This window comes from Halyomorpha halys, unplaced genomic scaffold (assembly GCF_000696795.3).
Source record: "Halyomorpha halys isolate HHAL.00 unplaced genomic scaffold, Hhal_1.1 Scaffold1198.1, whole genome shotgun sequence".
NCBI lineage: Eukaryota > Metazoa > Arthropoda > Insecta > Hemiptera > Pentatomidae > Halyomorpha > Halyomorpha halys.
The window spans coordinates 132,347-140,860 of record NW_027116338.1 but is presented as its reverse complement, the minus strand read 5'-3'; the positions used below and the strand labels follow the sequence as shown (position 1 = coordinate 140,860).

Genomic DNA, 8,514 nt, shown 5'->3' with positions numbered 1-8,514 from the left:
GATGAGTTTCTCAAGGATTTTGCCCATGATAGGTAACAAAGCGATAGGACTGTAGGAGGATGGGTATTTAGGCGGCTTTTGAGGTTTGGGAATCATTTTGATTATGGATAATTTCCATGGGTCACATTCTCATTTCTAATTCACTATATTTCATGGAATGTTGCTTTTGAAAAAATATATTTCGGCAACTATTTAACGTAGACAGCTTTACTAGGGCTCATGTTTTAGCAATTTTTTTCTACGTAAATAATGTATTTGGTTTTCTAGTGTTGTAGGTAGTTTCATAAAGGAGCTCCGAAGAAAAAATTAATTATTTTTAACATTTTGAAACAGCCGCCATTTTTTATTCCCTCTACCTATACTTAGCAGACTCATCAATTTTGACCAGTAATTATATAGTGTTTTCAATTAAGTAATCAAAAATTGGGCTGAAATTACTAAGCTGTTTCTCCTCCAGGCCTCTTGTGCTATTAGTAGCTTTTCCTTTACGTGGCAATAAAAAGACAATTTGATTATTTTAAGTTCTTTAGAACTTAACGAAACCATCAAAGTTCTCCTAAAAAAAATATTTGCAGTCCAAAATCTTCGAGAATCCTCCAATACTTTTCGTTCAATTTCAATAAATGAAATTGTTCTCAAAGACCTTAATATGCCCTATACATCAAACTTGACCCGAAATAGATGCATATACTCTCATCAAAAATCTATAATCGCTCAGACCTATTAGTTCGTAACCTTGCTCTCCAATCAATTATCGATAATTCCTCAAAACATCTGATGTTTAAAACACATCCAAAGCACTTTATTATGCTAAAACGTCCACAGGAATTTATTTCTTAAATTAAATCTGAAGTGGTATTGGCAATATTACTAATAAACATCACACAAATAAATTTTTTTTTTTTTTTTATAAGTTATAAAATTAGTTTTTTTTGTTTATAGGTACGTTATATGTATTTTATTTATCGAACTGAGCTCTGAGATTTCTAAAAGATATTTAGGTGGTAGCATCCATTTACCAAAAATGTAACAAACTAATAAACAGGATGACAACTGTATTGACCGACATACAATTCGCGTTATATCATAAACACTTCTACTCCTAAGAAGATACCTGTCATAAACTACCTTATAGTAAGTTAAATTAGCTTTATTTTAAAGGCTGGCAGACATACGTACGTCTAATGATTTCTGAAATATATTAACATTTTGTGAATTTATTTTGTCAAATAACATAAAACCTAACAATTTATTTTATCAAATAAATAAAATCCTAAGAAGATAAAGATTATAAACTATTTTATAGAAAATTTAACTAGCTTTAATTTGAGTGCTAATAGGCATCTGTACCATGAATAGTTTTTGAGATATAGATATCTCAAAATACATTTTTAACTACTGATTTTTAAGTACATTGTTTATGAAATGTAGCCTTTTAAAAGGCTATTATCTCGGAAACTATTGAACGTAAATAACTCTATAAGGGCACATATTTTAGTAAATTTACTCAACTTAAAATGATGTTTTCTTAGGTTTTCTAATGTTGTTAGTAGTTTTATAAAACTCCGAATGAAAAATTAATTATTTTTAACGTTTTGAAACAGCCACTATTTTTTATTCCCTCTACCTATACTTGGCAGCCTCATCAATTTAGACTCATAATTATTCATATTTTTCATAAAAGTAATAAAAACTTAGGGAGTGTCTTTTTTTATTCCCGGCTCTTGTACTATATCAGTAACACCGAATTACTTCTAATAAAACAATTTACAATTTTTACAATAAAATTGTATATGGTGCTAAAATTTTAAAATGTAAATTTATTTTTAACTATTTCATACACCTTTTAAACGTTCTTTGTTCCTCGTGTAAAATTTAATTTTGGGTACTTTTCTCCTTTCCAACGCCAACGCTTTATTTATTTTTTTTTTAAATATTTGAAACGAAGAAAAAAGTTCAAAAAGTTATTAATTATATTCTCAAGTCACCTGCTCACTTAATAGTTATTCACTGGCGAATGCTCCTTGACAGCTCTACTCCCTAGTGGATACAGTAATTAGGGATGGCCAGAAATAAGTGATTCTAAGAATGAATTGAGTTGCTCTCAAGTGGCAACGAAACTGAATCAATTACTGTTGTTTCTTATCTATTTTGGATACCAGAGGCCCGTTTGGCAAAAGTTGAAGCATATCATAGTTTAGAAGTTTTCATAATGCCCTAAAATTTAAATGTAAAAAATTCCTTGAAAGATGACGAATATTTTATAAAAATACTTTGATTGATCGATCTATACATTTAAATCATATTAAAATTTTACTTCAATTTTTAAATAACTCCAAAGGAAATAACAGTTTTGGGCTCAAACATTTAACTAAAAGAAATAAAATTAATTCATCTAGGTCCCGACACATTATTTTTATTTTGGAAAATGAGTGAGCTGTATACCCAACTCAGAAGTTTATTGTATAAAGTCTAAATAATCACTTCCGGAAAGTAAATGTTTTTTGACAAATTAAAATTCTACTACAAAAACTTACACAGATTATTTCAAAATTCAAGTTTTCTCCTGTCTAGAAGGTGTTATAAATCAATATTTTCAATAAACATTTATTTATATGAGATTCTCCTGTAATATTTTTTAATAATAACTTTTTTACAGTTGACATTCCAACCCATCCTAACACTATCCTCTCTACGTAATGTCTTTTATCAGTGAATAATGACTCCTCCATTATATCCCAAATCCTCCAATCCCACATCACCACCCTCGAAGAATGGTGCCAAAACTGGAGGATTAAAATAAATTCCAATAAATCCCATCAAATCACATTTACCATTCGTCGTAAACGCATGACTTCTTGCCTCGAAATATTCTTTAATAATACCCATTTATTCCTGCAGAACAGATCCGTTACCTAGGACTATATCTGGACAAACGACTGACATGTAATCCTCATAAAAGTCTTAAAAGACAGGAAACTGCCCATCGATTCAGACTGTTATAACACTTACAAGACAAACAGGCTAAACTTCCAACTAATTAAAAAAGACTCATTTATATGACTATTATATCTGTATTTATGAAGTTGAGCTTTGGGGCTCTACTAAACCATTAAATTCCTCTTGTATTCAATCCTTACAATTCAAAATCCTTCATTCTCCTTACTTTGTCACAAATTAGCCATCAGGAGCTAAATGTTTCATGTGTAGGCAATTTGGCTGGAACCAGTTACCAATCCTTCCATGATAAACTTCAAAACCCACTTTTTTCTAACCAAGTTCTTCATTATCTGACATTCCTTCTAAGCGTCTGAAAAGAAGATGGCCTGGAAATCTTCACTAGAAATATTATTGGAGTTCTATCAATGGGTAGATTCTCCACATATGTGGAGTATCATGCCATTCTATAACTAATATCAAATTTACTTGTTGCATACATTTTAATACAGTTGTGAATATCAATAAATAATTTTTTTTTTAAACTTTCCAAAAGTGGATATATTTACTTTTGATTATAAACTCCTCAACTATTTTAGTTGGTGGTTAATGGTGAAATGTTGAAATTATCTAGAAATGGCTAGATCCTAAATTTATGACTATAATGTTATTGCAAGATTGCATAGACCTAACGGTTTTAACTTTCATAAATTGATATTTATTAACTAAAATTGGATAAAGTAAGTTCGATATAAAATAGAAAACACGTATACCATTATGGATAAACACTTAATCGTCTAATCTGAGGTTTGGAATTGTAAAAGAATACAACTTAAACGTTTATTTGCCACCTACTTGAAGATTGTCGATAAATCTTATCGGATTGATTTAGAGACGTCAAATCTTCAACATCATTGTTGAAAAATCCAACATGATAACGATAAACGTGCCAATTCGTTTGACTAACATGAAACACTGAACTACACCAATTAAAATTTATTGTCATAAATCTATCGGACTAGTTCACATTTTAAATGAATACTGGCTTAATGTATAATATACATGTACTTTGATATGTAAATGGATAAATGGGATCTGTTTTCTATTATATTTCAGATAATGAACAGTAGAAAATAAATCCGACTTGGCTAATTAGTCAAAATATGTTTATAGGAATTTATAAAAACTTAAATAAAAAATATATATTCACATAAACTAGACAATGCAAGGTCCTGATTAATCATTAATCAATATCATTAACTGACAAGGTCATTTAATGATAAGATTCAGTCATTTATTATTTTAAAATTAAAACCAGAAGAAAAAATAAAACAACACAGCTAATACAATTTTTAATAGAATCTTATAACAATAATAATAAAACGCAAATGATAGAAAAAAATAAAATAGAGGAAATATCAATAACGAAAATAAATTAGAACGGGACTTATTTTTTCTAATATAATAAAATGTTTCAGAAAATGAACATTTGAAAATAAGCGATTAATTTTTAAGCGAATTGTTTCGGTTTACAACCTTTAAAAAAGGAAGTGATTAATGATTAATGTGACCTACCTTCTTCATTCATATTTTATATACCTAAGCTTTATTTTTTTTTATTTATGTATCTAGAAATAAATATGTAACTTTTAGTGATATAATATGGTCTATAAATATATGCACTAAGACTTATTTACGTCTTGTATTGCAATGTATTTAACGAAGAACTTCAATTTTAAGTTTTTTTTCCTTTACAGCATTATGGTTTCGACTTATATATTTTGGATGGAGGAGGGGATGGGGGGCGTGCCACCCATTCATCCATTGCTTACGTCACTAAATCCAATTCACATCCGATATAATATACTGTGCATAGATGAGGATAAAGGTAATAAAATATATGACTAGTAATAACAAAAGGATCTTACCTTATACGTATTTATCTCTCTCCTGATATTCTTGATATACTTAAAAGAAACACTTCATTAACTAATATAAAAATCGATTAAAATGCGTTCCTAAGAAAAGAATTATTCGTGAAAAACTATTTACTAGCGACTTCGATGAAAAAGGTTTATTTATTTTATTTAAAGAAAAGAAAGACAAATCTATAAATCCTATAACTAATATACATAAACCGGAAACGAGCACAGCGATAGATTTTTATGAATTGGCGGCAAATCTATCAGGCTGGGAACCATTCAAGTTAAAATGATAAATAAATTATTCTAGTAAATTTAACCAAACAAATATATTTAAGGAAGTTTTAATAAATTAATCGATAAAAAATAAAAAATATCAGAAGATAAAAAATCTGTGTAAGTTTTACGATATCACGTGAAGACACACACTAACAAACCTCCAACCAAGCAAAAGCTTTGCAAATACTGGTTTCAGTGACAAGTCTATGTTGGAGGGGATAGCAGCCAGGTTAAGTTGTTCACTTTCTTCTTCAAGATTATAATCTATAATAAGGATGTATGGTCTTAATTATTGATGAAAAAAAAAAGAGGACACCCATAAATGAAGAATATAACAATTAAATGTACAAGTTTTATCAATTGTTTCTATATAACTAATAAATGAATAAATCATGAATTATTCATGAAAAAATAAAAACAAAATAATAATATGTTCTTACAAAGGCTGAATATTAGATATATTTAACTTGTGGCAGCCTCCATTTTGTGTAAAAATAAGCTGTCACCATTTTAAAGACAAATATACTTTGTCTTATAAGTTATACTGATAAATAAGAAAATAAAATGAAAACTGGCCAAAAGATAAGTAATTATTATTATTTTTTTGAGGTATAATATTTTAAATCTTGGGAAATTAACAGAAGGTTTTGGTTGACCATTCTTAATTAATCCATCATAGTAAAAATGGATAATGCTTCAAAATGTTTACCTTTAAATAATTTTTTAACCTAAAAATAAAGACAATTTTATAAAACTACATATCTTTAATATTTGATAAGAAAAGGCTAAAGTTTGAACTTATTAAACTGTTTTAGAGGAAAATCCTTCAATCTGCCATATTTAAGGGAAAAATTCAACATACATCAAATTCTTAAATTTAATGCTATTCACCATAATAGTTATGGATCTTAATTTAGCTTTGAAGTTACATCAAATCAATGTAAATATAACTATTTTTATGATTTGAAACTACAAATTAATCAATAAACATTATTTATAATTGTACACAATACAATAATGTCATAATGGATTCTGAAATTTTAGATATGGCACCGTCAAAGCGGGTACTTTGTCTCAGGTTTTGGACTTTTTTTTCATCGATATTTTGTAGATTTCACCTAAAAGAGCCAGAAAAGTCAGAAATTAATACTGCAGCTTCCTAAGAGTATAAATTAGAACCTGTTTGGGAAAATCTTGATGAGTAAAATGGAACTCCTAGTTAATAAATTCATTAACAACTTGGATTGTAATGTTGCTGTATGTTGAGTCTTTATGCATGGCTAATTTACCTCCTTTATGAAATAGAAGAATAACGGTTTTATTAATGTTTACTATCAGCAACTTCATTTGATAATATTTTTCAAAAATTCTTACGTTATCCCGAGCATCATTCCAGTTATCAGCCAGAATCAGTAGAACAAAAAATATGAAATCAAGATAAAAATTTCAATAATATGAAATATTTGCTATATAATGGAGGAATTGTTGTGAACTTAAAATTTCACCTTGAAGAGAGATGAAGATAGGAATTTCTTTAAATGAATCTTTACGGTTGGTGACGATGAATGTTGTAGTTTCAAACAGATTCATGATATTTTTTAACATTTCTCCTCTAAGTCTTAAGTTGCCCATGTTTTACTGAGTCAAATGCTTGCTTAAAATCAATGGAAGTGACTATTAATTTTCTTTTCTTTTTTTTTTAGCCTCAAGACTAAAAAGACTAAATTAACTAAAGCTGATAAAATAAAAACATTATACCTACAGCCCTTATTTTTTTCTAAATCCCATGTGGATATTTGATAGCAGGTTCATAATATGTACCCATCTTATGAGCCTAAAATAAATTATGGTGGTAAACATATTCAGAATGTTGTTTAGCAAGGAAATTCCTTTTTAATTTTTAGGATTGTTCCTAAGTCCTTTTTTATGGAGTAACCTAATTTTTTAGAACCTAAAAATTAGATTAATAATTAAAACTGCTATTTGCTTTTTTAATCACACATAAAATTTGATAAACCTAGACATAACACATACTATTATACTTTGAAAAGAAGTATTTCTTCAATAAAAGCTTGAGATATGGTGTTTAGTGTAGAATTACTAAAGGGAAAACACTAGATAAGCTATGATTATTTTTCCTCTGAACTTTGCACCTACCTATCATGAGGTATAATTTTTTACTTACCCTCTCGGAGCTTTCTTTCATGTCTTTTGTTATTGCTAGTGGGCCATATTCAGTAACAAGAAACTTTTAATGTCAATGGAGCAATGATATCTCTTGAGGAGCAAGTAACTCACTTCAGCAGTATAACATAAATTAAAATAATTATAAGTTTCTATCAGGAGATCACCAGCCAAACGGAAAAACAGTTTTAAAAAATGTAAAATCACCATAGTCCTCGAAAATGAATGAGAAAAACATATTTTCAATCATTCCTGAGTAAGTATTTTTATTATTAATTATGAGAGATAGTTGACCGTGGATGATGAACGAGGTGAAGATGGTTGGGGGTGCGGTCAATGATAAACACAAATAAGTTGGATTAACCTATTTAATTTTATTGTTATTATAGCTTGTTAATTTTATTGTTATTATAGCTTGTTGGATTAGTATTTTTATTGTTATTTAGCTATTTTAAAGAAATAATTATTTAATATATACTAATAAAATGCTTATGTAAAAATTAGTTATAATAAAATATGATGATCCTTACAGAATCATTTATAAAATAAAACTTTTGTTTACATATTAGTTCAATGTATGTTCATATACTGATAAATTTAATGGTTAATCACTATTTTTCATATTTAAGCAAGCTTTGTGTGGTGATAAATCATCAACTTTTTTATTGCTTCTGGATTATATTGTTTTTTTTTTTTTTATAAAGTATTGCATAAATATTTTATTCTGAGCAATAACCAACAAAACAAAGTAATTTTTCTCTTTATTTGTATTTTAATATTCAATTATTATGGGGACATTACATGAATTTATCAATTAAAGTTACAGTTCTTACTGTTCATATTTTTCTCTATAAACATCTCCTCTGTAAGTGGTAAAATTCCATTAAAGTATGTTTTTCCAAATGATGACTGAGTTTTTTTTTTTTATTGTTGGGTATATTTTGTTGATATATGAGTATAAATGAGATATTTAACAATGTAGTGTGTATTTCCTGGGATATTTGAATTTACTCTATCACTGAACCACCTACAAATTGCTGTTCTATCAAATATTTAGTTGGATATAATATTATCATGTGTCTTTTGTTAAGTTATAGATGGATATTTATTTCACTTTTATATCAAATCATTCCACCTTTTCTTCTCAATATCCTTGTCTCAATTTCTAACCTGCATATAAAAAATATATATA

General features: G+C 27.9%; 1 protein-coding gene across 5 annotated transcripts in view; it reads right to left on the bottom strand.

The window, feature by feature from the left end:
- LOC106688768 (sodium/hydrogen exchanger 9B2) overlaps positions 1 to 8,514 on the bottom strand; it is a 182,035-nt gene that overhangs the window by 148,375 nt on the left and 25,146 nt on the right. Inside the window, exon 3 of one of the 5 annotated variants that reach the window (XM_014433395.3) lies at positions 4,866 to 5,402. The exons of the other annotated variants lie outside the window; for them this stretch is intronic. The gene's annotated coding sequence lies outside the window, so the exon portion shown is untranslated. The remainder of the gene's footprint in view (positions 1 to 4,865; positions 5,403 to 8,514) is intronic. 5 annotated transcript variants of the gene reach the window in all.